This window comes from Mirounga leonina, unplaced genomic scaffold (genome assembly GCF_011800145.1).
Source record: "Mirounga leonina isolate KUSES-001 unplaced genomic scaffold, KU_Mleo_1.0 Mir_413, whole genome shotgun sequence".
Classification (NCBI taxonomy): domain Eukaryota; kingdom Metazoa; phylum Chordata; class Mammalia; order Carnivora; family Phocidae; genus Mirounga; species Mirounga leonina.
Window position 1 is genome coordinate 1025226 of NW_023270734.1, and position 6879 is coordinate 1032104.

The 6879-nt window shown below is 37.5% G+C and overlaps 1 pseudogene; it reads left to right on the forward strand.

Moving 5' to 3' along the window:
* Positions 1-6529: 6529 nt before the first annotated feature.
* On the forward strand, positions 6530-6661 carry LOC117998454 (annotated as a pseudogene).
* The last annotated feature ends 218 nt before the right edge of the window (positions 6662-6879 follow it).

Below are 6879 nucleotides of genomic sequence, written 5' to 3' on the forward strand. Positions count from 1 at the left end.
TAGTGAAAAAGTCAGTGTGGCATTTGCACAAGGAGAGACAAACAGAAATGAAACATAATGGAAAGTACAGAAACAGACCCAAATATATAGCCATTTGATTTATGACAAAGGTGATACTGAAGTGCAATGTGAAAAAGATGGTCTTTCCAATTAATGGTGCCAGCTAAACCCATTGAATATCCATACTGAAAAAAGAAATCATACTCAAAAATCAATTCTAGGTAGATTTTATATCTAAATGTAAGAGGCAAAACCAATAAACTTCTGAAATAAATCACAGGGAAATATATTTATGTGTTTGGGGGTAGGGAAAGACTTTTAAAAAGCACTAGATATAATAAATAAGTGGGACATAATAAGTAATATATCACAATTGATAAATAGAACTACATAAAATTAAGAAACTGTTGATCTAATATCAGCATTGAGAGAGTGAAAAGGCAAGCCGAAGGTTAGGAGAAGATTTTTGCAATACATATAACCTAAAAAGGACACAAATATAAATGTGTAAAAACACTTGAAAATATGTAAAGAACTCTTAGAGAGATAACCAATAGAAAAATGGGTAAAATATATAGACAGGTACTTCCCGAAAGAAGATAACCTAAATGGCAAATAAACATATGAAAAGGGTTCAAAATTATTAGCTATCAGATAAAGGCAAATTCAAACCAAAAGATACCACTACACATCTACCTGCATGGCTAAAATAAAAAGGACTGACAATACCAGGTTTTGGCAAGAGGTAGATCAACTGGAAATCTCATGTACTGTTGGTGGGTGCATCAATTGGTAGAAACCACTTCAAAAACTGTTTGGCGTATCATTAAAAGTAGAATGGATTTATACCTGGGGGTCCAGCAATTTCACTTCTTCAAAGCTTAATTAAACTGATAAACACCTAGTAAGATGGATTAGGAAAATAGACACTAGCCATTATTATAATGAAGAAAGGAGACATCGCTGAGGATATTTCAGAAATTAAGATGAGCATTTCGGGACATTGTGGAAAAAACTTATACCAAAAAATGAAAATTGAGATAAAATTTCTGTAAAAACACAACTTTTTAAAATTCACAGAAGCAGTAGAAAACCAGGGTAGTCCTGCAATTACTAAATATATTACATCTGTAATTAAAAACTTTCCCACAAACAAAACTCTGTGTCCAATAGTATCACACATGAATTCTACCAAACATACATTATTTTTTTGAGCAATTGATAGAGTGAAGAAAAAATCCATTTGACCCTATATGGTGCATGCATATTCTCTCTTAAGGCAACGGCACTGTGATCTTGGCAAAGGGGAGAAGGAATCTGGCCCTGGAGCGAAGAATGATTATATAACCATGATACATAAACACTGCTGATTTCCAATATTAGAATCAGTGTATAGGCAACCCTTGAAATATTTAACTATCAAACAGCGCATAACATTGGCATTGACAATGTAAAATAAGATCTGTCAATGGTAGACATTAAAAACTGTAAGAAAAGGTAGAAGCATTAATCTTCTATTGCAAGGTAAGGAAGCAGAATACACAGTTGATAAAACAGGAAAGAGAGATTTAGATGTAGTGTTTTAATTCACAAAGCTAACCAAAAAAGTGGGGATGAGGTGGAAACAGCGACAAAACTATGAAATCTGAGAGAAGAGAGAAAGGAGTTAAAATAGTATAAATGTACTAAATCCTCATCATTTCTAGCACAAATTCAAAGATAATGACCAAGGCTATACTTTTTTAGCAACATAGAGTTAATACCAGAAAAAATGAAAACAGAAATGGTTAAAAGTGTTTGTCTCTGACAAATAGGGCTATCACAGGAATAGAAAGGAACAGAAAGATTTCATTTTTATTATTAACAAATTTCTCTATGATCTGAGTTTTAAAAATATGTGCCTATATTACAATAAAATGTTTTTAATTTTAAAAGAACACAATCGGACAGGGCGTGAGTATACATAGAGAAATTAAAATAAGTCTAGCTGATGTAAAAAGGTGGCATCTGAAGAAAATGAAGAGCACAACTCAAAGCGGAATAGAAGGAATTTTTAAATAAATGATACTGGAAAACGATTTTTATCTGCTGAGATATACTTGTCTCATACCATAGTCCCAAATGAATCCCAGGTGTGCGAATGAAATAAAGGTTACAATGAAATCATGAAAAACTAGAAGAAAACAAAAGTGAATGCTTTCTTATTTCTTCTTGGAGGAGTTTTCAGGTATGGAAGCAATGGAAAACAAAAACAAAAGCTTAAAGATAATAATTGGCATATTTAACATCAAAGTTTAAAGTCTTGGTATTGAAAGATATCAACCTATCTTGTATTAAGGAAAAATAACTAATGGAGAAGTATTTTCAATAATAAAGAAAACAGTCTACTATATTGATAACATGTTCATGTTCATCAATAATAAAAATATACATTAAGAAATTATTTTGTCTGTCAAATTTAGAAGAATGTTTTTAGTGTCCATAAGGATTAAATGAAATAGGAACTTTCAGGTACTTCTCAAAACATTCTAGAAATAAATTTGTCAACATGGATAATAAACTCAGAAAGGTTTGTAACTTTTGACACAGCAATTTCATGCCCATTGGTCTTAAGGAAAAAAATCAGGAATTCTAACAAGAGATTTATATATTTATTTTTTTTAGAGATTTATTTATTTATTTGAGGCGGGGGAGAGGCAGAGAGAGAAGGAGGGAGAGAATCTCAAGAAGACTCCGTGCTCAGTGCAGAGCTGGACCTGGGGCTCGATCCCACGACCCGGAGATCACAACCTAAGTGAAACCAAGAGTCGGACACCTAACCGACTGTGCGGCCCAGGCGCCCTGAGATTTATATGGTTAGAATACAAAAAAATTCAAAATATTGAAAATGAGAGAGGGATGGTTAACATGATGCAGCCATCACATTTACACACGGGACAAGCATCGATTGTTTACTGTGTGCCAGACACTGGTGACAAAACAGTGATTGCAAGCAAACAAAACTCCGTACCTTTATTGAGCTTACCTCCTAAGACTGTTTAATGATGGAGGAAAATGTGTATGATAACAGGAATCTGTTATAATCTTAATTTAGTACAACAATACACAAAGAGAAAGAGCAAAACACACGAAACTCTTTGCATGGTATGACGGGTGATGTTTATTTTCCTGCTGGTACTTCTTCAGTATTTTCCGACTTTTCTATCACGAGCACATATTACTCCAGCAATTAGGAGAAGATACTATATGTGTGTGTGTGTTTATATGTACGTATATATACGTAAGGACAGTCGTGAGGATTAAATGAATAACAAGTGCTTGGCAAAGAGTAGGCTTTTAAAACATGTCAGTTTTCCTTCCCTTTGCGATCTGAACATTGATTTTGTCCTTTGCTGTTCTCCCTTCTTACTATGGATGGTTTGGCTTGTTGCCATTGCATTTCCGTATTTCTTTATAGTAAGTGTATTTTCTCTTTTAATAAAAATTGCCATTATTATCAAATGGGTTGCCTATTATTTTGAGAGAATTCCCATTGCTTTAAATAGTTCAGACCTGTAGGAGAGAGATCTCCAGGCAAAAGTGCTTGCCAGAGCGCCTCGAAGCATTCCACAGAAGGAGTTGCTTTCTTTACCATGGAAATTGATCAATGCTGTGTTTCTATGGTTACTATTCTTCTTTTATTAATGTTAAAAATCTCCAATTTTAGCCTCCTAAATAAAAGCAAGGAGATGGGCTGGTCTTTAATAGCATGAATATCTCATTGACTTCTTCCAGGCTACTTTTACTTCTGGTGTTATTCTCCGTAGAGTGCAGTTAATATTGTTTTCAAGAGTTTCTCAAGCAGCCATTAAAATTGCATGCTTGCCAGGAACTTGCCCTACACGTGCAATCCATGGGGGTCTTTTCTAAATTTAGATGATTATTTAAACTCTGACCTTTAGATTACTAGTATATACAGTATAAGTCGTAGAATCTCTCTCTTCTAGACTTGTACCGGTTCCTGGAGACTTTCACTTTATCATGACTGCTTAATGATGTGGATTGTGTTGCAACTGGGAAATGTTTGGCTCATATCTGCTTTCCTTACTTCTCACCTTATTACATATTGCTTACCTGATAATTCTGAGAACTGATGGGTACCTGGGGAGGGAATGTGAAGGGATAATCATTATATATACACACTAGTTAGGGATGTGGTACTCAGGCAGAGAAGGGCTGAAGGAGGGTGGGAGGACAGCATGAAACGTTACCCCTGCAAACAGGTCGTGGATTAGCCCAGCACAAAAGCTATGAAAAGTGCATGCAAGAAAGATGAAGTTGGTTTGAAAGGATGTCTTAGTCTGTTTGAGCTGCCAATACAAAATAGCACGAACTGGGTGGCTTGTACACAACAGAAATGTATTCCTCCATCCTGGAGGCTGGAAGTCCAAGATCAGGGTGCCCACATGGTTGGGTGCTGGTGGGGCCCTCTTCCCTATTACAGTCTGCCAGCTTCTCACTCCGTCCTCAGATGGTAGAGGGCTCAGGGAGCTCTCTGGGGTCTCTTATTAGAGCACCAATCCCATTCATTTCCCAACATGGGTATAAAGAGTTAAAATTGCTACTTACAATGTGCCAGGCAGTGTAACTGTTTTACCTGCAATTACCCTCTCAATCCGCAAAAATCTAGATGGTATGGTGGCTATCTTATCCCAAATTTACATATGAGAAATTTACATATGGGGAAACAGACACAGAGAGGTAAGGTGGGCCTCCCCTAGCTAATAGAAGGCAGAACCAGGGCTCAAACCAGCAGGGTGTCTCTAGGGCCGGCTCCCTGTGGGGAAGGCTTTCCAGGCACCAAGGAAACAGAAGAGACTGGACTCCCCCTCCCCTGACCCTGACCCTGACCCTGACCCCTCCCCTGACCCCATCCTCCTCCCTCACCCCATCCCTGCCTACTGTTTTCATCTTCACGCTGCTCAAAACCTGATTACCTAACCCCTTCTCCCTTTTTTTTCTCAACTTACTGCCACGTAATGAGAAGGGCCAGTTGCCCTGTATTTTTTAGCAGTCTCTGCCTCCCTCTGTTCTAGAAACCATTTGGAACCACACACAAAATGAGGTTAAAGGTCATGAAGACTTGAGGAACAATGACCTGTAGATCTCTCTCCCTCCCTCTTCCTCCTTCCCTCCCTCTCTTCCTCCCTTCCTTCCCACCTCTCTCCTCTCCCTCTACCTTTTCCTCTACTAATAGGCAGATTTAGAAAGAAATAGGAGACTTGGACTTCTTGTTTGCACACAACATTCAGGATAATCTTTGAACTCAGGTACTAGTAAGCCCTATTTTGAGTTTTTTGGTTTTTTTTTTTTAAATTAAAGTATAGTTGACACACAATGTTACGTTAGCTTCAGGTGGACAGCATAGTGATTCCCCAAGTCTCTATGTTACGCCATGCTCACCACGAGCATAGCTGCTCGTCACCATACGACGCTGTTACAATACCATTGACTATATTCCCTGTGCTGTGTCTCTTATTACATTTTGAGTTTTGATGAGCAACTAACAGCTATAGAGTTGCCTTTTAAACTCTGATGTTTTTCCTTTATCTACTTAGGCCAGCACAATCCACTTTTAATGGCAAAGCTCTGCTATATTTAATATTTTTAATCTTTAAAGAGGAGAAATTTAGACTTAATAACTTTGGAATTATTTTTACATTTAAGTCCAAGTGGTTACAAATTCTCAGGAGGAGGAGGGGGTTTTATTTTTCCCCACATCCAGTTTCAAGTGGAGACAAGTTTCCTTTCTGTCCCCTTCTGAATACCAGGGTTTCCCTCTCATTCACACTCACTTAGGACTGCAGCCTAGAGGATTCCAGGTCACTAAGGCCCTCCTATTAGGTTTCCCCTTGGGCATCCTTAGCTTTATCTTCTCTTCTGAACCTATGCAGTCATCAAAGCAGAACCTCAGCATCTCCAGGGTTTGGCCACACGTACCTCAGGGCAAAGGTATGGGCATTAGCCTCCATCCCAGAATGCCTGGCTTCACTTCCTTTGGGGCTCTGCACATCCTTTACTTTAGTGCAAACTGGTGCAGCTACTTTGGAAGACAGTATGGAGGTTCCTCAAAAAGTTAAAAATAGAGCTACCCTACAATCCAGTAATTGCACTGCTGGATATTTACCCAAAGAATACAAAACACTAACATAAAGGGATACATGCCCCCTTATGTTTATTGCAGCATTATTGGCAATAGCCAAACTATGGAAGCAGCCCAAGTGTCCATCGATAAATAAATGGATAAAGAAGATGAGGTATGTGTGTATATATATTTGTGTGTGTGTGTGTATATAAATATATAAAAAAATATATAAAATATCTATAAATATATACACATATATATAAAATATATATACACACATATATAAAAATACACATATTTATATAAGTGGGATATTATTCAGCCATAAAAGGAGTGAAATTTTGCCATTTGCAACAACATGGATGGAGCTAGAAAGTATAATGCTAAGCAAAATAAGCCAGTCAGAGCTTTGCGCAGTGGCAGTATCGTAGCCAATGAGGTTTATCCGAGGCATGATTATTGCTAATTGAAAATAAGCCAGTCAGAGAAAGACAAATACCATGTGATTTCACTTATATGTGAAATTTAAGAAACAAAACAAATGAACAAAGGGAAAAAAAGAGACAAACCAAAAAACAGACTCTTAACTCTAGAGAACAAACTGATGGTCACCAGAGGGGAGGTGGGTGGGAGGATGGGTGAAACAGGTGATGGGGATTAAGGAGGGCACTTGTGATGAGCACTGGGTGCTGTATGACAGTGTTGAATCACTATCATTATATCGTACACCTGAAGCTAGCACGGCACTGTATGTT